General features: G+C 42.6%; 2 protein-coding genes across 2 annotated transcripts in view; both read left to right on the top strand.

The window, feature by feature from the left end:
- Window positions 1-1,729, top strand: part of LOC140583959 (uncharacterized) — an 84,821-nt gene extending 83,092 nt beyond the window's left edge. The window contains exon 3 of the mRNA XM_072707881.1: window positions 1,579-1,729. The gene's annotated coding sequence lies outside the window, so the exon portion shown is untranslated. The remainder of the gene's footprint in view (window positions 1-1,578) is intronic.
- The window catches only part of LOC140583961 (uncharacterized), a 524,353-nt gene that overhangs the window by 294,692 nt on the left and 207,598 nt on the right, over window positions 1-22,063 (top strand). The gene's annotated exons all lie outside the window — the stretch shown is intronic.

The raw sequence follows: 22,063 nt of genomic DNA, 5'->3' as shown, positions 1-22,063 counted from the left end.
TTGGGGTTCAAGTTGCACCCCTATCCATTGGCATATATAATTCAATGGTACCAAGCTCAAATTCAATTAACTAAAGTTAAGATACATTTATTAGTTAACTGCATGATGCTTGCACAGCTTACGCAGTGAGATAGTGCAGTTAAAGAGGTTGCGGCAGTGGGGGGGCAGCAGAGGGGACTGGTCATATAATGCACATTCCGACTGTATCCTCTTGCAGAATGTGTCGAAGAGCTTCAGCTGTGGAATACCTAGCCATGGTGTTATATCTTTTCTAACAGTTGAAATGTAAACAAAACAAAATGGCTGACTTTTTTTATTAATATCCGAAAATGTTCTAGAATATAATTACATAAAAAATTATAGTAGCAATTATCACTAATTAATTGAATTTGTCGATCATATCAATGTCATAAATTAACCCTAAAAAGGGTTATGTAATAGCAACTGGACTTTGTTTTTCATAGAAGACGTTTTGCACTCCATCCAGAGTGCTTTCTCAATTCTGACTGACTGGCATAGCAGGTTGATGAACCCTGTGGAATCCTCAAGTTGTTAGCACTAGATGGTCACCTGTGGGTTTTTGTTGTTCCTCCTGGCTTTCATGTGTTTCACTGATACCACCTGAGGCCGAGCGTGAACGACTGTGGAAGCGTCTGGGCAAAGTTGAAAGAACTGCATTGTAGGTGGACCGGGAGGACAACTGCTTCAAATGAACGACCGTCGTTGAACATAGGAGGTGGCCTAAGACGTCTATCACCTACCTACAATGCAGTTCTTTCAACTTTGCCCAGACGCTTCCACAGTCGTTCACACTCAGCCTCAGGTGGTATCAGTGAAACACATGAAAGCCAGGGGGAACAACAACAACCCATAGGTGACCATCTAGTGCTAACGACTTGAGGATTCTACAGGGTTCATCAACCTGCTATGCCAACCAGTCAGTCAGAATTGAGAAAGCACTCTGGATGGAGTGCAACACTTCTTCTATGAAAAACAAAGTCCAGTTGCTATTGCATAACCCTTTTTTAGGATAACCATGACCTGGATAACTGAGAATCTCCACAGACATCTGTCATAAATTAAGTTTTTTTTGGGGTGCATTTTGCACCCCCGAAGAAAGTATGCCAGCGATAATTGACGTCAACACTTTTTCTATCATTTTCTGCATGACCGTATGTAAAACTGGTGCACTTACAATGTCCTAGAGGATAACTGCTGTAATTTTAATAACAACATGGTAGTAGCCATAGAAATGGGCAGGGGGTGCAGAACGCACCCCAAGGAACCATTGAGGGTTAAATAATAAGAAAATGAAAAGCAAGATCACTGTTAGTGACAAAAGTGCAGGACTAAATGCGTTTCATTTAATATTTATTCATTTGCATATGTGTGAGAGTAAGCGTATGCATGGATGTTGTCTTCTGGTTTAGCTTTCTTAGCTTTATCGGTAATTCACATTATTTCATTTATCTGACAATCTGAAGCCCATGGACTCATTTTAAACTGATTTTGTAGTAGAGTATTTATCCAGTTATTGTCATGTTCTTATATATCTCTCTGTGTTCCATTTTGTCCCAGTTCATGAGTTTGTGGAGGACAAGTTCATCTCCATTCTGGTTGTGAACTTCGAGAGGAGCCCACTGACCATGGAGAACTTGCAGTCTCTGGCCCTCAGTGTCCCTTCATTTTATTGGCGGCTCACTGGGGAGGAGTTGGATCCCAGCCTATTGCACGTAGCAACTGCACGGCTGCAAGTGGTACATCATGGTACAGAGACTGGTGTCCAGCATGGGGATGGAGAATCACCAGCTGAGGAGGATGACCATTACGGACAGGAGCTGCCATCACCCAGCTCTAGAAGGGAGGCTTCCCCTGCAGCTCCAGCATCCACGACTGAGGATGCTAATGGGCTTCCTGAGGCTCTCCCCTTGGCCTGGGGTGAAGATGAGCCCTCATCTCCATCCTTATCTGTGGCTTCTGACACTCAACCTGGAAGTCAGATTGAGCCAGAACATGCTGAGCCCTCCAGCTCCACCTTCTGGATCCCTGTGGGCCCTAACAGCACGTGGCAGCAGCTTGAGATCGAAGGCCGCAACTACCTGCGGAAGCTGGATGAGCTCAGCATCCCCGAGGGACTCTGGGGCATTACGGACTACGGCGATGACCACACCGTGGTCATGTCCGTGCATGTCCCCGTGCATGTGAGCAGTTCTCTGCGAACATGGGGCATGAGGCAGGAGGAGAGGCCTCCTCAGAGGCCCGCTGGCACCAGTCAGAGGAAGCGCAAGGCCGAGCCCGACGACACCAGCGGCTCAAGTTCTCCTCCACCGCACAAGAGGCCCATGCGCTTCTGACTGGATTCCATGTTTTTACGCTGTAAGTTACATTTTTATTTCAACATAATTAGAAGATCCCGCAGGAAAATATTAGTCAGTTACTTAATAAATGACCAAAAAGTAGTTGAATAGGAAAGCTGGCCAACGTGTCTGTGTGCTTCCACTGACTGGCACCCTGACATATAATGATTTTTAACAACGAGGGGGAAAAATTCATACAGTAAATTAGTTAACAATAATTAGTAATCACCTATAGTTCTCATTTATCATAATGTAAAATTGAAAAACCTTTTCTGACTATTAATCTGCACAATTTAATAATTTAATTAATATTACCTAATTTGTTTATCATTTTCTGCAATCACTGTGCGTTTAAGCAAGTTTTAAAACTAGCTGTGAAATTGTTGATGCTGTTGTTGATCTGAATGTTGCTGACAGAGCCTTAGGATACGTCTCTATACACATGAGTGAGGGGATGGATGCACTATTCTATGGAGGCCTCTGAAGAGAAAAAAATTATCCCAATTTTATATTGAGAGGGATGGTTAATTCCTTTTTAATGCAGACAACGTTAAAAGTCCCTGTTCTGCCGTTGATCTTTTGCATGCATGCTATCATGTATTAGTTTACTCTGTATTTTGATCACATGTCAAACTAAAGAATTTTTGGTCGTATTTTTGTTCCTAATTTTGAAGTAATTGTAAAATAAAAATGTTGTTCTTTTCCGCCGCCATGCTTCGTTTTACTTGTGAAGGTTATGCTTGCATTGAACTTGCTTTGTAGACAGTAAGATCCTGCCGGCATTAATTCTCCACTGTGTGGTAATTTTGAGAAATTGCGCACGTTTCTTATCCCGTCAGAATCGGTAAAACTAACGCCATGCGAATGTGTCTTAGCGCAGAGTTTAAAATATTTACGGTTTCCGGTCAATGAAGGCAGTTTGAAATAAAACAAAAACGGTTAAACTTTCTGGATGCGCAAACTCTCGCTCTTGGCAAAATGGTGCAGATAGTTGAGATAAAGGACTGTTACTCGATGAGATTTCGAATCCATCACTCCTTAAACGTGGAGAACATGGATCCAGAAGGTATTAATGATTATAGTGATTAAATGATAATAAAGTTGTAGCTCCCGGTATGTGACATACGAAATGAACGGCCAAGTCTGCATTGGCCTAATGCTTGTTAGTTTTGAGGTAAAGCTGATAAGTAACACCTTTGGTTTTCGAGGTAAAATAACCGACCTGTTGAATAATTCAACTTTTATCTACAGAAACAAATGTATTTTGAACTGCAAACGGATACATTGGAAGCAGAGTTTTAAAATGAGAAAATGTAACGATGTGATAGGAAATGCCGTTCGTTATACTCCCCTTCTGTCTCCCATTCTTGCTCATCTTGTTTAAATAATAAGAAAATGAAAAGCAAGATCACTGTTAGTGACAAAAGTGCAGGACTAAATGTGTTTCATTTAATATTTATTCATTTGGATATGTGTGAGAGTAAGCGTATGCATGGATGTTGTCTTCTGGTTTAGCTTTCTTAGCTTTATCGGTAATTCACATTATTTCATTTATCTGACAATCTGAAGCCCATGGACTCATTTTAAACTGATTTTGTAGTAGAGTATTTATCCAGTTATTGTCATGTTCTTATATATCTCTCTGTGTTCCATTTTGTCCCAGTTCATGAGTTTGTGGAGGACAAGTTCATCTCCATTCTGGTCGTGAACTTCGAGAGGAGCCCACTGACCATGGAGAACTTGCAGTCTCTGGCCCTCAGTGTCCCTTCATTTTATTGGCGGCTCACTGGGGAGGAGTTGGATCCCAGCCTATTGCACGTAGCACCTGCACGACTGCAAGTGGTACATCATGGTACAGAGACTGGTGTACAGCATGGGGATGGAGAATCACCAGCTGGGGAGGATGACCATTACGGACATGAGCTGCCATCATCCAGCTCTATAAGGGAGGCTTCCCCTGCAGCTCCAGCATCCACGACTGAGGATGCTAATGGGCTTCCTGAGGCTCTCCCCTTGGCCTGGGGTGAAGATGAGCCCTCATCTCCATCCTTATCTGTGGCTTCTGACACTCAACCTGGAAGTCAGATTGAGCCAGAACATGCTGAGCCCTCCAGCTCCACCTTCTGGATCCCTGTGGGCCCTAACAGCACGTGGCAGCAGCTTGAGATCGAAGGCCGCAACTACCTGCGGAAGCTGGATGAGCTCAGCATCTCCGATGGACTCTGGAGCATCACGGACTACGGTGATGATCACACCGTGGTCATGTCCGTGCATGTCTCCGTGCATGTGAGCAGTTCTCTGCGAACATGGGGCGTGAGGCAGGAGGAGAGGCCTCCTCAGAGGCCCGCTGGCACCAGACAGAGGAAGCGCAAGGCTGAGCCCGACGACACCAGCGGCTCAAGTTCTCCTCCACCGCACAAGAGGCCCATGCGCTTCTGACTTGATTCCATGTTTTTACGCTGTAAGTTACATTTTTATTTCAACATAATTAGAAGATCCCGCAGGAAAATATTAGTCAGTTACTTAATAAATGACCAAAAAGTAGTTGAATAGGACAGCTGGCCAACGTGTCTGTGTGCTTCCACTGACTGGCACCCTGACATATAATGATTTTTAACAACGAGAGGGAAAAATTCATACAGTAAATTAGTTAACAATAATTAGTAATCACCTATAGTTCTCATTTATCATAATGTAAAATTGAAAAACCTTTTCTGACTATTAATCTGCACAATTTAATAATTTAATTAATAGTACCTAATTTGTTTATCATTTTCTGCAATCACTGTGCGTTTAAGCAAGTTTTAAAACTAGCTGTGAAATTGTTGATGCTGTTGTTGATCTGAATGTTGCTGACAGAGCCTTAGGATACGTCTCTATACACATGAGTGAGGGGATGGATGCACTATTCTATGGAGGCCTCTGAAGAGAAAAAAATTATCCCAATTTTATATTGAGAGGGATGGTTAATTCCTTTTTAATGCAGACAACGTTAAAAGTCCCTGTTCTGCCGTTGATCTTTTGCATGCATGCTATCATGTATTAGTTTACTTTGTATTTTGATCACATGTCAAACTAAAGAATTTTTGGTCGTATTTTTGTTCCTAATTTTGAAGTAATTGTAAAATAAAAATGTTGTTCTTTTCCGCCGCCATGCTTCGTCTTACTTGTGAAGGTTATGCTTGCATTGAACTTGCTTTGTAGACAGTAAGATCCTGCCGGCATTAATTCTCCACTGTGTGGTAATTTTGAGAAATTGCGCACGTTTCTTATCCCGTCAGAATCGGTAAAACTAACGCCATGCGAATGTGTCTTAGCGCAGTGTTTAAAATATTTACGGTTTCCGGTCAACGAAGGCAGTTTGAAATAAAACAAAAACGGTTAAACTTTCTGGATGCGCAAACTCTCGCTCTTGGCAAAATGGTGCAGATAGTTGAGATAAAGGACTGTTACTCGATGAGATTTCGAATCCATCACTCCTTAAACGTGGAGAACATGGATCCAGAAGGTATTAATGATTATAGTGATTAAATGATAATAAAGTTGTAGCTCCCGGTATGTGACAGACGAAATGAACGGCCAAGTCTGCATTGGCCTAATGCTTGTTAGTTTTGAGGTAAAGCTGATAAGTAACACCTTTGGTTTTCGAGGTAAAATAACCGACCTGTTGAATAATTCAACTTTAATCTACAGAAACAAATGTATTTTGAACTGCAAACGGATACATTGGAAGCAGAGTTTTAAAATGAGAAAATGTAACGATGTGATAGGAAATGCCGTTCGTTATACTCCCCTTCTGTCTCCCATTCTTGCTCATCTTGTTTAAATAATAAGAAAATGAAAAGCAAGATCACTGTTAGTGACAAAAGTGCAGGACTAAATGCGTTTCATTTAATATTTATTCATTTGCATATGTGTGAGAGTAAGCGTATGCATGGATGTTGTCTTCTGGTTTAGCTTTCTTAGCTTTATCGGTAATTCACATTATTTCATTTATCTGACAATCTGAAGCCCATGGACTCATTTTAAACTGATTTTGTAGTAGAGTATTTATCCAGTTATTGTCATGTTCTTATATATCTCTCTGTGTTCCATTTTGTCCCAGTTCATGAGTTTGTGGAGGACAAGTTCATCTCCATTCTGGTTGTGAACTTCGAGAGGAGCCCACTGACCATGGAGAACTTGCAGTCTCTGGCCCTCAGTGTCCCTTCATTTTATTGGCGGCTCACTGGGGAGGAGTTGGATCCCAGCCTATTGCACGTAGCAACTGCACGGCTGCAAGTGGTACATCATGGTACAGAGACTGGTGTCCAGCATGGGGATGGAGAATCACCAGCTGAGGAGGATGACCATTACGGACAGGAGCTGCCATCACCCAGCTCTAGAAGGGAGGCTTCCCCTGCAGCTCCAGCATCCACGACTGAGGATGCTAATGGGCTTCCTGAGGCTCTCCCCTTGGCCTGGGGTGAAGATGAGCCCTCATCTCCATCCTTATCTGTGGCTTCTGACACTCAACCTGGAAGTCAGATTGAGCCAGAACATGCTGAGCCCTCCAGCTCCACCTTCTGGATCCCTGTGGGCCCTAACAGCACGTGGCAGCAGCTTGAGATCGAAGGCCGCAACTACCTGCGGAAGCTGGATGAGCTCAGCATCCCCGAGGGACTCTGGGGCATTACGGACTACGGCGATGACCACACCGTGGTCATGTCCGTGCATGTCCCCGTGCATGTGAGCAGTTCTCTGCGAACATGGGGCATGAGGCAGGAGGAGAGGCCTCCTCAGAGGCCCGCTGGCACCAGTCAGAGGAAGCGCAAGGCCGAGCCCGACGACACCAGCGGCTCAAGTTCTCCTCCACCGCACAAGAGGCCCATGCGCTTCTGACTGGATTCCATGTTTTTACGCTGTAAGTTACATTTTTATTTCAACATAATTAGAAGATCCCGCAGGAAAATATTAGTCAGTTACTTAATAAATGACCAAAAAGTAGTTGAATAGGAAAGCTGGCCAACGTGTCTGTGTGCTTCCACTGACTGGCACCCTGACATATAATGATTTTTAACAACGAGGGGGAAAAATTCATACAGTAAATTAGTTAACAATAATTAGTAATCACCTATAGTTCTCATTTATCATAATGTAAAATTGAAAAACCTTTTCTGACTATTAATCTGCACAATTTAATAATTTAATTAATATTACCTAATTTGTTTATCATTTTCTGCAATCACTGTGCGTTTAAGCAAGTTTTAAAACTAGCTGTGAAATTGTTGATGCTGTTGTTGATCTGAATGTTGCTGACAGAGCCTTAGGATACGTCTCTATACACATGAGTGAGGGGATGGATGCACTATTCTATGGAGGCCTCTGAAGAGAAAAAAATTATCCCAATTTTATATTGAGAGGGATGGTTAATTCCTTTTTAATGCAGACAACGTTAAAAGTCCCTGTTCTGCCGTTGATCTTTTGCATGCATGCTATCATGTATTAGTTTACTCTGTATTTTGATCACATGTCAAACTAAAGAATTTTTGGTCGTATTTTTGTTCCTAATTTTGAAGTAATTGTAAAATAAAAATGTTGTTCTTTTCCGCCGCCATGCTTCGTTTTACTTGTGAAGGTTATGCTTGCATTGAACTTGCTTTGTAGACAGTAAGATCCTGCCGGCATTAATTCTCCACTGTGTGGTAATTTTGAGAAATTGCGCACGTTTCTTATCCCGTCAGAATCGGTAAAACTAACGCCATGCGAATGTGTCTTAGCGCAGAGTTTAAAATATTTACGGTTTCCGGTCAATGAAGGCAGTTTGAAATAAAACAAAAACGGTTAAACTTTCTGGATGCGCAAACTCTCGCTCTTGGCAAAATGGTGCAGATAGTTGAGATAAAGGACTGTTACTCGATGAGATTTCGAATCCATCACTCCTTAAACGTGGAGAACATGGATCCAGAAGGTATTAATGATTATAGTGATTAAATGATAATAAAGTTGTAGCTCCCGGTATGTGACAGACGAAATGAACGGCCAAGTCTGCATTGGCCTAATGCTTGTTAGTTTTGAGGTAAAGCTGATAAGTAACACCTTTGGTTTTCGAGGTAAAATAACCGACCTGTTGAATAATTCAACTTTTATCTACAGAAACAAATGTATTTTGAACTGCAAACGGATACATTGGAAGCAGAGTTTTAAAATGAGAAAATGTAACGATGTGATAGGAAATGCCGTTCGTTATACTTCCCTTCTGTCTCCCATTCTTGCTCATCTTGTTTAAATAATAAGAAAATGAAAAGCAAGATCACTGTTAGTGACAAAAGTGCAGGACTAAATGTGTTTCATTTAATATTTATTCATTTGGATATGTGTGAGAGTAAGCGTATGCATGGATGTTGTCTTCCGGTTTAGCTTTCTTAGCTTTATCGGTAATTCACATTATTTCATTTATCTGACAATCTGAAGCCCATGGGCTCATTTTAAACTGATTTTGTAGTAGAGTATTTATCCAGTTATTGTCATGTTCTTATATATCTCTCTGTGTTCCATTTTGTCCCAGTTCATGAGTTTGTGGAGGACAAGTTCATCTCCATTCTGGTCGTGAACTTCGAGAGGAGCCCACTGACCATGGAGAACTTGCAGTCTCTGGCCCTCAGTGTCCCTTCATTTTATTGGCGGCTCACTGGGGAGGAGTTGGATCCCAGCCTATTGCACGTAGCAACTGCACGGCTGCAAGTGGTACATCATGGTACAGAGACTGGTGTCCAGCATGGGGATGGAGAATCACCAGCTGAGGAGGATGACCATTACGGACAGGAGCTGCCATCACCCAGCTCTAGAAGGGAGGCTTCCCCTGCAGCTCCAGCATCCACGACTGAGGATGCTAATGGGCTTCCTGAGGCTCTCCCCTTGGCCTGGGGTGAAGATGAGCCCTCATCTCCATCCTTATCTGTGGCTTCTGACACTCAACCTGGAAGTCAGATTGAGCCAGAACATGCTGAGCCCTCCAGCTCCACCTTCTGGATCCCTGTGGGCCCTAACAGCACGTGGCAGCAGCTTGAGATCGAAGGCCGCAACTACCTGCGGAAGCTGGATGAGCTCAGCATCCCCGAGGGACTCTGGGGCATTACGGACTACGGTGATGACCACACCGTGCTCATGTCCGTGCATGTCTCCGTGCATGTGAGCAGTTCTCTGCGAACATGGGGCATGAGGCAGGAGGAGAGGCCTCCTCAGAGGCCCGCTGGCACCAGTCAGAGGAAGCGCAAGGCCGAGCCCGACGACACCAGCGGCTCAAGTTCTCCTCCACCGCACAAGAGGCCCATGCGCTTCTGACTGGATTCCATGTTTTTACGCTGTAAGTTACATTTTTATTTCAACATAATTAGAAGATCCCGCAGGAAAATATTAGTCAGTTACTTAATAAATGACCAAAAAGTAGTTGAATAGGACAGCTGGCCAACGTGTCTGTGTGCTTCCACTGACTGGCACCCTGACATATAATGATTTTTAACAACGAGGGGGAAAAATTCATACAGTAAATTAGTTAACAATAATTAGTAATCAAGTATAGTTCTCATTTATCATAATGTAAAATTCAATAACCTTTTCTGACTATTAATCTGCACAATTTAATAATTTAATTAATATTACCTAATTTGTTTATCATTTTCTGCAATCACTGTGCGTTTAAGCAAGTTTTAAAACTAGCTGTGAAATTGTTGATGCTGTTGTTGATCTGAATGTTGCTGACAGAGCCTTAGGATACGTCTCTATACACATGAGTGAGGGGATGGATGCACTATTCTATGGAGGCCTCTGAAGAGAAAAAAATTATCCCAATTTTATATTGAGAGGGATGGTTAATTCCTTTTTAATGCAGACAACGTTAAAAGTCCCTGTTCTGCCGTTGATCTTTTGCATGCATGCTATCATGTATTAGTTTACTCTGTATTTTGATCACATGTCAAACTAAAGAATTTTTGGTCGTATTTTTGTTCCTAATTTTGAAGTAATTGTAAAATAAAAATGTTGTTCTTTTCCGCCGCCATGCTTCGTCTTACTTGTGAAGGTTATACTTGCATTGAACTTGCTTTGTAGACAGTAAGATCCTGCCGGCATTAATTCTCCACTGTGTGGTAATTTTGAGAAATTGCGCACGTTTCTTATCCCGTCAGAATCGGTAAAACTAACGCCATGCGAATGTGTCTTAGCGCAGAGTTTAAAATATTTACGGTTTCCGGTCAATGAAGGCAGTTTGAAATAAAACAAAAACGGTTAAACTTTCTGGATGCGCAAACTCTCGCTCTTGGCAAAATGGTGCAGATAGTTGAGATAAAGGACTGTTACTCGATGAGATTTCGAATCCATCACTCCTTAAACGTGGAGAACATGGATCCAGAAGGTATTAATGATTATAGTGATTAAATGATAATAAAGTTGTAGCTCCCGGTATGTGACAGACGAAATGAACGGCCAAGTCTGCATTGGCCTAATGCTTGTTAGTTTTGAGGTAAAGCTGATAAGTAACACCTTTGGTTTTCGAGGTAAAATAACCGACCTGTTGAATAATTCAACTTTAATCTACAGAAACAAATGTATTTTGAACTGCAAACGGATACATTGGAAGCAGAGTTTTAAAATGAGAAAATGTAACGATGTGATAGGAAATGCCGTTCGTTATACTCCCCTTCTGTCTCCCATTCTTGCTCATCTTGTTTAAATAATAAGAAAATGAAAAGCAAGATCACTGTTAGTGACAAAAGTGCAGGACTAAATGCGTTTCATTTAATATTTATTCATTTGCATATGTGTGAGAGTAAGCGTATGCATGGATGTTGTCTTCTGGTTTAGCTTTCTTAGCTTTATCGGTAATTCACATTATTTCATTTATCTGACAATCTGAAGCCCATGGACTCATTTTAAACTGATTTTGTAGTAGAGTATTTATCCAGTTATTGTCATGTTCTTATATATCTCTCTGTGTTCCATTTTGTCCTAGTTCATGAGTTTGTGGAGGACAAGTTCATCTCCATTCTGGTCGTGAACTTCGAGAGGAGCCCACTGACCATGGAGAACTTGCAGTCTCTGGCCCTCAGTGTCCCTTCATTTTATTGGCGGCTCACTGGGGAGGAGTTGGATCCCAGCCTATTGCACGTAGCAACTGCACGGCTGCAAGTGGTACATCATGGTACAGAGACTGGTGTCCAGCATGGGGATGGAGAATCACCAGCTGAGGAGGATGACCATTACGGACAGGAGCTGCCATCACCCAGCACTAGAAGGGAGGCTTCCCCTGCAGCTCCAGCATCCACGACTGAGGATGCTAATGGGCTTCCTGAGGCTCTCCCCTTGGCCTGGGGTGAAGATGAGCCCTCATCTCCATCCTTATCTGTGGCTTCTGACACTCAACCTGGAAGTCAGATTGAGCCAGAACATGCTGAGCCCTCCAGCTCCACCTTCTGGATCCCTGTGGGCCCTAACAGCACGTGGCAGCAGCTAGAGATCGAAGGCCGCAACTACCTATGGAAGCTGGATGAGCTCAGCATCCCCGAGGGACTCTGGGGCATTACGGACTATGGTGATGACCACACCGTGGTCATGTCCGTGCATGTCTCCGTGCATGTGAGCAGTTCTCTGCGAACATGGGGCATGAGGCAGGAGGAGAGGCCTCCTCAGAGGCCCGCTGGCACCAGTCAGAGGAAGCGCAAGGCCGAGCCCGACGACACCAGCGGCTCAAGTTCTCCTCCACCGCACAAGAGGCCCATGCGCTTCTGACTGGATTCCATGTTTTTACGCTGTAAGTTACATTTTTATTTCAACATAATTAGAAGATCCCGCAGGAAAATATTAGTCAGTTACTTAATAAATGACCAAAAAGTAGTTGAATAGGACAGCTGGCCAACGTGTCTGTGTGCTTCCACTGACTGGCACCCTGACATATAATGATTTTTAACAACGAGGGGGAAAAATTCATACAGTAAATTAGTTAACAATAATTAGTAATCACGTATAGTTCTCATTTATCATAATGTAAAATTCAATAACCTTTTCTGACTATTAATCTGCACAATTTAATAATTTAATTAATATTACCTAATTTGTTTATCATTTTCTGCAATCACTGTGCGTTTAAGCAAGTTTTAAAACTAGCTGTGAAATTGTTGATGCTGTTGTTGATCTGAATGTTGCTGACAGAGCCTTAGGATACGTCTCTATACACATGAGTGAGGGGATGGATGCACTATTCTATGGAGGCCTCTGAAGAGAAAAAAATTATCCCAATTTTATATTGAGAGGGATGGTTAATTCCTTTTTAATGCAGACAACGTTAAAAGTCCCTGTTCTGCCGTTGATCTTTTGCATGCATGCTATCATGTATTAGTTTACTCTGTATTTTGATCACATGTCAAACTAAAGAATTTTTGGTCGTATTTTTGTTCCTAATTTTGAAGCAATTGTAAAATAAAAATGTTGTTCTTTTCCGCCGCCATGCTTCGTCTTACTTGTGAAGGTTATGCTTGCATTGAACTTGCTTTGTAGACAGTAAGATCCTGCCGGCATTAATTCTCCACTGTGTGGTAATTTTGAGAAATTGCGCACGTTTCTTATCCCGTCAGAATCGGTAAAACTAACGCCATGCGAATGTGTCTTAGCGCAGAGTTTAAAATATTTACGGTTTCCGGTCAATGAAGGCAGTTTGAAATAAAACAAAAACGGTTAAACTTTCTGGATGCGCAAACTCTCGCTCTTGGCAAAACGGTGCAGATAGTTGAGATAAAGGACTGTTACTCGATGAGATTTCGAATCCATCACTCCTTAAACGTGGAGAACATGGATCCAGAAGGTATTAATGATTATAGTGATTAAATGATAATAAAGTTGTAGCTCCCGGTATGTGACAGACGAAATGAACGGCCAAGTCTGCATTGGCCTAATGCTTGTTAGTTTTGAGGTAAAGCTGATAAGTAACACCTTTGGTTTTCGAGGTAAAATAACCGACCTGTTGAATAATTCAACTTTAATCTACAGAAACAAATGTATTTTGAACTGCAAACGGATACATTGGAAGCAGAGTTTTAAAATGAGAAAATGTAACGATGTGATAGGAAATGCCGTTCGTTATACTCCCCTTCTGTCTCCCATTCTTGCTCATCTTGTTTAAATAATAAGAAAATGAAAAGCAAGATCACTGTTAGTGACAAAAGTGCAGGACTAAATGTGTTTCATTTAATATTTATTCATTTGGATATGTGTGAGAGTAAGCGTATGTATGGATGTTGTCTTCCGGTTTAGCTTTCTTAGCTTTATCGGTAATTCACATTATTTCATTTATCTGACAATCTGAAGCCCATGGACTCATTTTAAACTGATTTTGTAGTAGAGTATTTATCCAGTTATTGTCATGTTCTTATATATCTCTCTGTGTTCCATTTTGTCCCAGTTCATGAGTTTGTGGAGGACAAGTTCATCTCCATTCTGGTCGTGAACTTCGAGAGGAGCCCACTGACCATGGAGAACTTGCAGTCTCTGGCCCTCAGTGTCCCTTCATTTTATTGGCGGCTCACTGGGGAGGAGTTGGATCCCAGCCTATTGCACGTAGCAACTGCACGGCTGCAAGTGGTACATCATGGTACAGAGACTGGTGTCCAGCATGGGGATGGAGAATCACCAGCTGAGGAGGATGACCATTACGGACAGGAGCTGCCATCACCCAGCTCTAGAAGGGAGGCTTCCCCTGCAGCTCCAGCATCCACGACTGAGGATGCTAATGGGCTTCCTGAGGCTCTCCCCTTGGCCTGGGGTGAAGATGAGCCCTCATCTCCATCCTTATCTGTGGCTTCTGACACTCAACCTGGAAGTCAGATTGAGCCAGAACATGCTGAGCCCTCCAGCTCCACCTTCTGGATCCCTGTGGGCCCTAACAGCACGTGGCAGCAGCTTGAGATCGAAGGCCGCAACTACCTGCGGAAGCTGGATGAGCTCAGCATCCCCGAGGGACTCTGGGGCATTACGGACTACGGTGATGACCACACCGTGCTCATGTCCGTGCATGTCTCCGTGCATGTGAGCAGTTCTCTGCGAACATGGGGCATGAGGCAGGAGGAGAGGCCTCCTCAGAGGCCCGCTGGCACCAGTCAGAGGAAGCGCAAGGCCGAGCCCGACGACACCAGCGGCTCAAGTTCTCCTCCACCGCACAAGAGGCCCATGCGCTTCTGACTGGATTCCATGTTTTTACGCTGTAAGTTACATTTTTATTTCAACATAATTAGAAGATCCCGCAGGAAAATATTAGTCAGTTACTTAATAAATGACCAAAAAGTAGTTGAATAGGACAGCTGGCCAACGTGTCTGTGTGCTTCCACTGACTGGCACCCTGACATATAATGATTTTTAACAACGAGGGGGAAAAATTCATACAGTAAATTAGTTAACAATAATTAGTAATCAAGTATAGTTCTCATTTATCATAATGTAAAATTCAATAACCTTTTCTGACTATTAATCTGCACAATTTAATAATTTAATTAATATTACCTAATTTGTTTATCATTTTCTGCAATCACTGTGCGTTTAAGCAAGTTTTAAAACTAGCTGTGAAATTGTTGATGCTGTTGTTGATCTGAATGTTGCTGACAGAGCCTTAGGATACGTCTCTATACACATGAGTGAGGGGATGGATGCACTATTCTATGGAGGCCTCTGAAGAGAAAAAAATTATCCCAATTTTATATTGAGAGGGATGGTTAATTCCTTTTTAATGCAGACAACGTTAAAAGTCCCTGTTCTGCCGTTGATCTTTTGCATGCATGCTATCATGTATTAGTTTACTCTGTATTTTGATCACATGTCAAACTAAAGAATTTTTGGTCGTATTTTTGTTCCTAATTTTGAAGTAATTGTAAAATAAAAATGTTGTTCTTTTCCGCCGCCATGCTTCGTCTTACTTGTGAAGGTTATACTTGCATTGAACTTGCTTTGTAGACAGTAAGATCCTGCCGGCATTAATTCTCCACTGTGTGGTAATTTTGAGAAATTGCGCACGTTTCTTATCCCGTCAGAATCGGTAAAACTAACGCCATGCGAATGTGTCTTAGCGCAGAGTTTAAAATATTTACGGTTTCCGGTCAATGAAGGCAGTTTGAAATAAAACAAAAACGGTTAAACTTTCTGGATGCGCAAACTCTCGCTCTTGGCAAAATGGTGCAGATAGTTGAGATAAAGGACTGTTACTCGATGAGATTTCGAATCCATCACTCCTTAAACGTGGAGAACATGGATCCAGAAGGTATTAATGATTATAGTGATTAAATGATAATAAAGTTGTAGCTCCCGGTATGTGACAGACGAAATGAACGGCCAAGTCTGCATTGGCCTAATGCTTGTTAGTTTTGAGGTAAAGCTGATAAGTAACACCTTTGGTTTTCGAGGTAAAATAACCGACCTGTTGAATAATTCAACTTTAATCTACAGAAACAAATGTATTTTGAACTGCAAACGGATACATTGGAAGCAGAGTTTTAAAATGAGAAAATGTAACGATGTGATAGGAAATGCCGTTCGTTATACTCCCCTTCTGTCTCCCATTCTTGCTCATCTTGTTTAAATAATAAGAAAATGAAAAGCAAGATCACTGTTAGTGACAAAAGTGCAGGACTAAATGCGTTTCATTTAATATTTATTCATTTGCATATGTGTGAGAGTAAGCGTATGCATGGATGTTGTCTTCTGGTTTAGCTTTCTTAGCTTTATCGGTAATTCACATTATTTCATTTATCTGACAATCTGAAGCCCATGGACTCATTTTAAACTGATTTTGTAGTAGAGTATTTATCCAGTTATTGTCATGTTCTTATATATCTCTCTGTGTTCCATTTTGTCCCAGTTCATGAGTTTGTGGAGGACAAGTTCATCTCCATTCTGGTCGTGAACTTCGAGAGGAGCCCACTGACCATGGAGAACTTGCAGTCTCTGGCCCTCAGTGTCCCTTCATTTTATTGGCGGCTCACTGGGGAGGAGTTGGATCCCAGCCTATTGCACGTAGCAACTGCACGGCTGCAAGTGGTACATCATGGTACAGAGACTGGTGTCCAGCATGGGGATGGAGAATCACCAGCTGAGGAGGATGACCATTACGGACAGGAGCTGCCATCACCCAGCACTAGAAGGGAGGCTTCCCCTGCAGCTCCAGCATCCACGACTGAGGATGCTAATGGGCTTCCTGAGGCTCTCCCCTTGGCCTGGGGTGAAGATGAGCCCTCATCTCCATCCTTATCTGTGGCTTCTGACACTCAACCTGGAAGTCAGATTGAGCCAGAACATGCTGAGCCCTCCAGCTCCACCTTCTGGATCCCTGTGGGCCCTAACAGCACGTGGCAGCAGCTAGAGATCGAAGGCCGCAACTACCTATGGAAGCTGGATGAGCTCAGCATCCCCGAGGGACTCTGGGGCATTACGGACTATGGTGATGACCACACCGTGGTCATGTCCGTGCATGTCTCCGTGCATGTGAGCAGTTCTCTGCGAACATGGGGCATGAGGCAGGAGGAGAGGCCTCCTCAGAGGCCCGCTGGCACCAGTCAGAGGAAGCGCAAGGCCGAGCCCGACGACACCAGCGGCTCAAGTTCTCCTCCACCGCACAAGAGGCCCATGCGCTTCTGACTGGATTCCTTGTTTTTACGCTGTAAGTTACATTTTTATTTCAACATAATTAGAAGATCCCGCAGGAAAATATTAGTCAGTTACTTAATAAATGACCAAAAAGTAGTTGAATAGGACAGCTGGCCAACGTGTCTGTGTGCTTCCACTGACTGGCACCCTGACATATAATGATTTTTAACAACGAGGGGGAAAAATTCATACAGTAAATTAGTTAACAATAATTAGTAATCACGTATAGTTCTCATTTATCATAATGTAAAATTCAATAACCTTTTCTGACTATTAATCTGCACAATTTAATAATTTAATTAATATTACCTAATTTGTTTATCATTTTCTGCAATCACTGTGCGTTTAAGCAAGTTTTAAAACTAGCTGTGAAATTGTTGATGCTGTTGTTGATCTGAATGTTGCTGACAGAGCCTTAGGATACGTCTCTATACACATGAGTGAGGGGATGGATGCACTATTCTATGGAGGCCTCTGAAGAGAAAAAAATTATCCCAATTTTATATTGAGAGGGATGGTTAATTCCTTTTTAATGCAGACAACGTTAAAAGTCCCTGTTCTGTCGTTGATCTTTTGCATGCATGCTATCATGTATTAGTTTACTCTGTATTTTGATCACATGTCAAACTAAAGAATTTTTGGTCGTATTTTTGTTCCTAATTTTGAAGTAATTGTAAAATAAAAATGTTGTTCTTTTCCGCCGCCATGCTTCGTCTTACTTGTGAAGGTTATACTTGCATTGAACTTGCTTTGTAGACAGTAAGATCCTGCCGGCATTAATTCTCCACTGTGTGGTAATTTTGAGAAATTGCGCACGTTTCTTATCCCGTCAGAATCGGTAAAACTAACGCCATGCGAATGTGTCTTAGCGCAGAGTTTAAAATATTTACGGTTTCCGGTCAATGAAGGCAGTTTGAAATAAAACAAAAACGGTTAAACTTTCTGGATGCGCAAACTCTCGCTCTTGGCAAAATGGTGCAGATAGTTGAGATAAAGGACTGTTACTCGATGAGATTTCGAATCCATCACTCCTTAAACGTGGAGAACATGGATCCAGAAGGTATTAATGATTATAGTGATTAAATGATAATAAAGTTGTAGCTCCCGGTATGTGACAGACGAAATGAACGGCCAAGTCTGCATTGGCCTAATGCTTGTTAGTTTTGAGGTAAAGCTGATAAGTAACACCTTTGGTTTTCGAGGTAAAATAACCGACCTGTTGAATAATTCAACTTTAATCTACAGAAACAAATGTATTTTGAACTGCAAACGGATACATTGGAAGCAGAGTTTTAAAATGAGAAAATGTAACGATGTGATAGGAAATGCCGTTCGTTATACTCCCCTTCTGTCTCCCATTCTTGCTCATCTTGTTTAAATAATAAGAAAATGAAAAGCAAGATCACTGTTAGTGACAAAAGTGCAGGACTAAATGTGTTTCATTTAATATTTATTCATTTGGATATGTGTGAGAGTAAGCGTATGCATGGATGTTGTCTTCTGGTTTAGCTTTCTTAGCTTTATCGGTAATTCACATTATTTCATTTATCTGACAATCTGAAGCCCATGGACTCATTTTAAACTGATTTTGTAGTAGAGTATTTATCCAGTTATTGTCATGTTCTTATATATCTCTCTGTGTTCCATTTTGTCCCAGTTCATGAGTTTGTGGAGTACAAGTTCATCTCCATTCTGGTCGTGAACTTCGAGAGGAGCCCACTGACCATGGAGAACTTGCAGTCTCTGGCCCTCAGTGTCCCTTCATTTTATTGGCGGCTCACTGGGGAGGAGTTGGATCCCAGCCTATTGCACGTAGCAACTGCACGGCTGCAAGTGGTACATCATGGTACAGAGACTGGTGTCCAGCATGGGGATGGAGAATCACCAGCTGAGGAGGATGACCATTACGGACAGGAGCTGCCATCACCCAGCTCTAGAAGGGAGGCTTCCCCTGCAGCTCCAGCATCCACGACTGAGGATGCTAATGGGCTTCCTGAGGCTCTCCCCTTGGCCTGGGGTGAAGATGAGCCCTCATCTCCATCCTTATCTGTGGCTTCTGACACTCAACCTGGAAGTCAGATTGAGCCAGAACATGCTGAGCCCTCCAGCTCCACCTTCTGGATCCCTGTGGGCCCTAACAGCACGTGGCAGCAGCTTGAGATCGAAGGCCGCAACTACCTGCGGAAGCTGGATGAGCTCAGCATCCCCGAGGGACTCTGGCGCATTACGGACTACGGTGATGACCACACCGTGGTCATGTCCGTGCATGTCCCCGTGCATGTGAGCAGTTCTCTGCGAACATGGGGCATGAGGCAGGAGGAGAGGCCTCCTCAGAGGCCCGCTGGCACCAGTCAGAGGAAGCGCAAGGCCGAGCCCGACGACACCAGCGGCTCAAGTTCTCCTCCACCGCACAAGAGGCCCATGCGCTTCTGACTGGATTCCATGTTTTTACGCTGTAAGTTACATTTTTATTTCAACATAATTAGAAGATCCCGCAGGAAAATATTAGTCAGTTACTTAATAAATGACCAAAAAGTAGTTGAATAGGACAGCTGGCCAACGTGTCTGTGTGCTTCCACTGACTGGCACCCTGACATATAATGATTTTTAACAACGAGGGGGAAAAATTCATACAGTAAATTAGTTAACAATAATTAGTAATCACGTATAGTTCTCATTTATCATAATGTAAAATTCAATAACCTTTTCTGTCTATTAATCTGCACAATTTAATAATTTAATTAATATTACCTAATTTGTTTATCATTTTCTGCAATCACTGTGCGTTTAAGCAAGTTTTAAAACTAGCTGTGAAATTGTTGATGCTGTTGTTGATCTGAATGTTGCTGACAGAGCCTTAGGATACGTCTCTATACACATGAGTGAGGGGATGGATGCACTATTCTATGGAGGCCTCTGAAGAGAAAAAAATTATCCCAATTTTATATTGAGAGGGATGGTTAATTCCTTTTTAATGCAGACAACGTTAAAAGTCCCTGTTCTGCCGTTGATCTTTTGCATGCATGCTATCATGTATTAGTTTACTCTGTATTTTGATCACATGTCAAACTAAAGAATTTTTGGTCGTATTTTTGTTCCTAATTTTGAAGTAATTGTAAAATAAAAATGTTGTTCTTTTCCGCCGCCATGCTTCGTCTTACTTGTGAAGGTTATACTTGCATTGAACTTGCTTTGTAGACAGTAAGATCCTGCCGGCATTAATTCTCCACTGTGTGGTAATTTTGAGAAATTGCGCACGTTTCTTATCCCGTCAGAATCGGTAAAACTAACGCCATGCGAATGTGTCTTAGCGCAGAGTTTAAAATATTTACGGTTTCCGGTCAATGAAGGCAGTTTGAAATAAAACAAAAACGGTTAAACTTTCTGGATGCGCAAACTCTCGCTCTTGGCAAAATGGTGCAGATAGTTGAGATAAAGGACTGTTACTCGATGAGATTTCGAATCCATCACTCCTTAAACGTGGAGAACATGGATCCAGAAGGTATTAATGATTATAGTGATTAAATGATAATAAAGTTGTAGCTCCCGGTATGTGACAGACGAAATGAACGGCCAAGTCTGCATTGGCCTAATGCTTGTTAGTCTTGAGGTAAAGCTGATAAGTAACACCTTTGGTTTTCGAGGTAAAATAACCGACCTGTTGAAAAATTCAACTTTTATCTACAGAAACGAATGTATTTTGAACTGCAAACGGATACATTGGAAGCAGAGTTTTAAAATGAGAAAATGTAACGATGTGATAGGAAATGCCGTTCGTTATACTCCCCTTCTGTCTCCCATTCTTGCTCATCTTGTTTAAATAATAAGAAAATGAAAAGCAAGATCACTGTTAGTGACAAAAGTGCAGGACTAAATGTGTTTCATTTAATATTTATTCATTTGGATATGTGTGAGAGTAAGCGTATGCATGGATGTTGTCTTCTGGTTTAGCTTTCTTAGCTTTATCGGTAATTCACATTATTTCATTTATCTGACAATCTGAAGCCCATGGACTCATTTTAAACTGATTTTGTAGTAGAGTATTTATCCAGTTATTGTCATGTTCTTATATATCTCTCTGTGTTCCATTTTGTCCCAGTTCATGAGTTTGTGGAGGACAAGTTCATCTCCATTCTGGTCGTGAACTTCGAGAGGAGCCCACTGACCATGGAGAACTTGCAGTCTCTGGCCCTCAGTGTCCCTTCATTTTATTGGCGGCTCACTGGGGAGGAGTTGGATCCCAGCCTATTGCACGTAGCAACTGCACGGCTGCAAGTGGTACATCATGGTACAGAGACTGGTGTCCAGCATGGGGATGGAGAATCACCAGCTGAGGAGGATGACCATTACGGACAGGAGCTGCCATCACCCAGCTCTAGAAGGGAGGCTTCCCCTGCAGCTCCAGCATCCACGACTGAGGATGCTAATGGGCTTCCTGAGGCTCTCCCCTTGGCCTGGGGTGAAGATGAGCCCTCATCTCCATCCTTATCTGTGGCTTCTGACACTCAACCTGGAAGTCAGATTGAGCCAGAACATGCTGAGCCCTCCAGCTCCACCTTCTGGATCCCTGTGGGCCCTAACAGCACGTGGCAGCAGCTTGAGATCGAAGGCCGCAACTACCTGCGGAAGCTGGATGAGCTCAGCATCCCCGAGGAACTCTGGGGCATTACGGACTACGGTGATGACCACACCGTGGTCATGTCCGTGCATGTCCCCGTGCATGTGAGCAGTTCTCTGCGAACATGGGGCATGAGGCAAGAGGAGAGGCCTCCTCAGAGGCCCGCTGGCACCAGTCAGAGGAAGCGCAAGGCCGAGCCCGACGACACCAGCGGCTCAAGTTCTCCTCCACCGCACAAGAGGCCCATGCGCTTCTGACTGGATTCCATGTTTTTACGCTGTAAGTTACATTTTTATTTTAACATAATTAGAAGATCCCGCAGGAAAATATTAGTCAGTTACTTAATAAATGACCAAAAAGTAGTTGAATAGGACAGCTGGCCAACGTGTCTGTGTGCTTCCACTGACTGGCACCCTGACATATAATGATT

Source organism: Paramormyrops kingsleyae, unplaced genomic scaffold (assembly GCF_048594095.1).
Source record: "Paramormyrops kingsleyae isolate MSU_618 unplaced genomic scaffold, PKINGS_0.4 ups27, whole genome shotgun sequence".
In the NCBI taxonomy this organism is placed as follows: Eukaryota; Metazoa; Chordata; class Actinopteri; order Osteoglossiformes; family Mormyridae; genus Paramormyrops; species Paramormyrops kingsleyae.
Note: the sequence above shows the minus strand (reverse complement) of the source record. Positions and strands in the feature narration are given on the sequence as shown.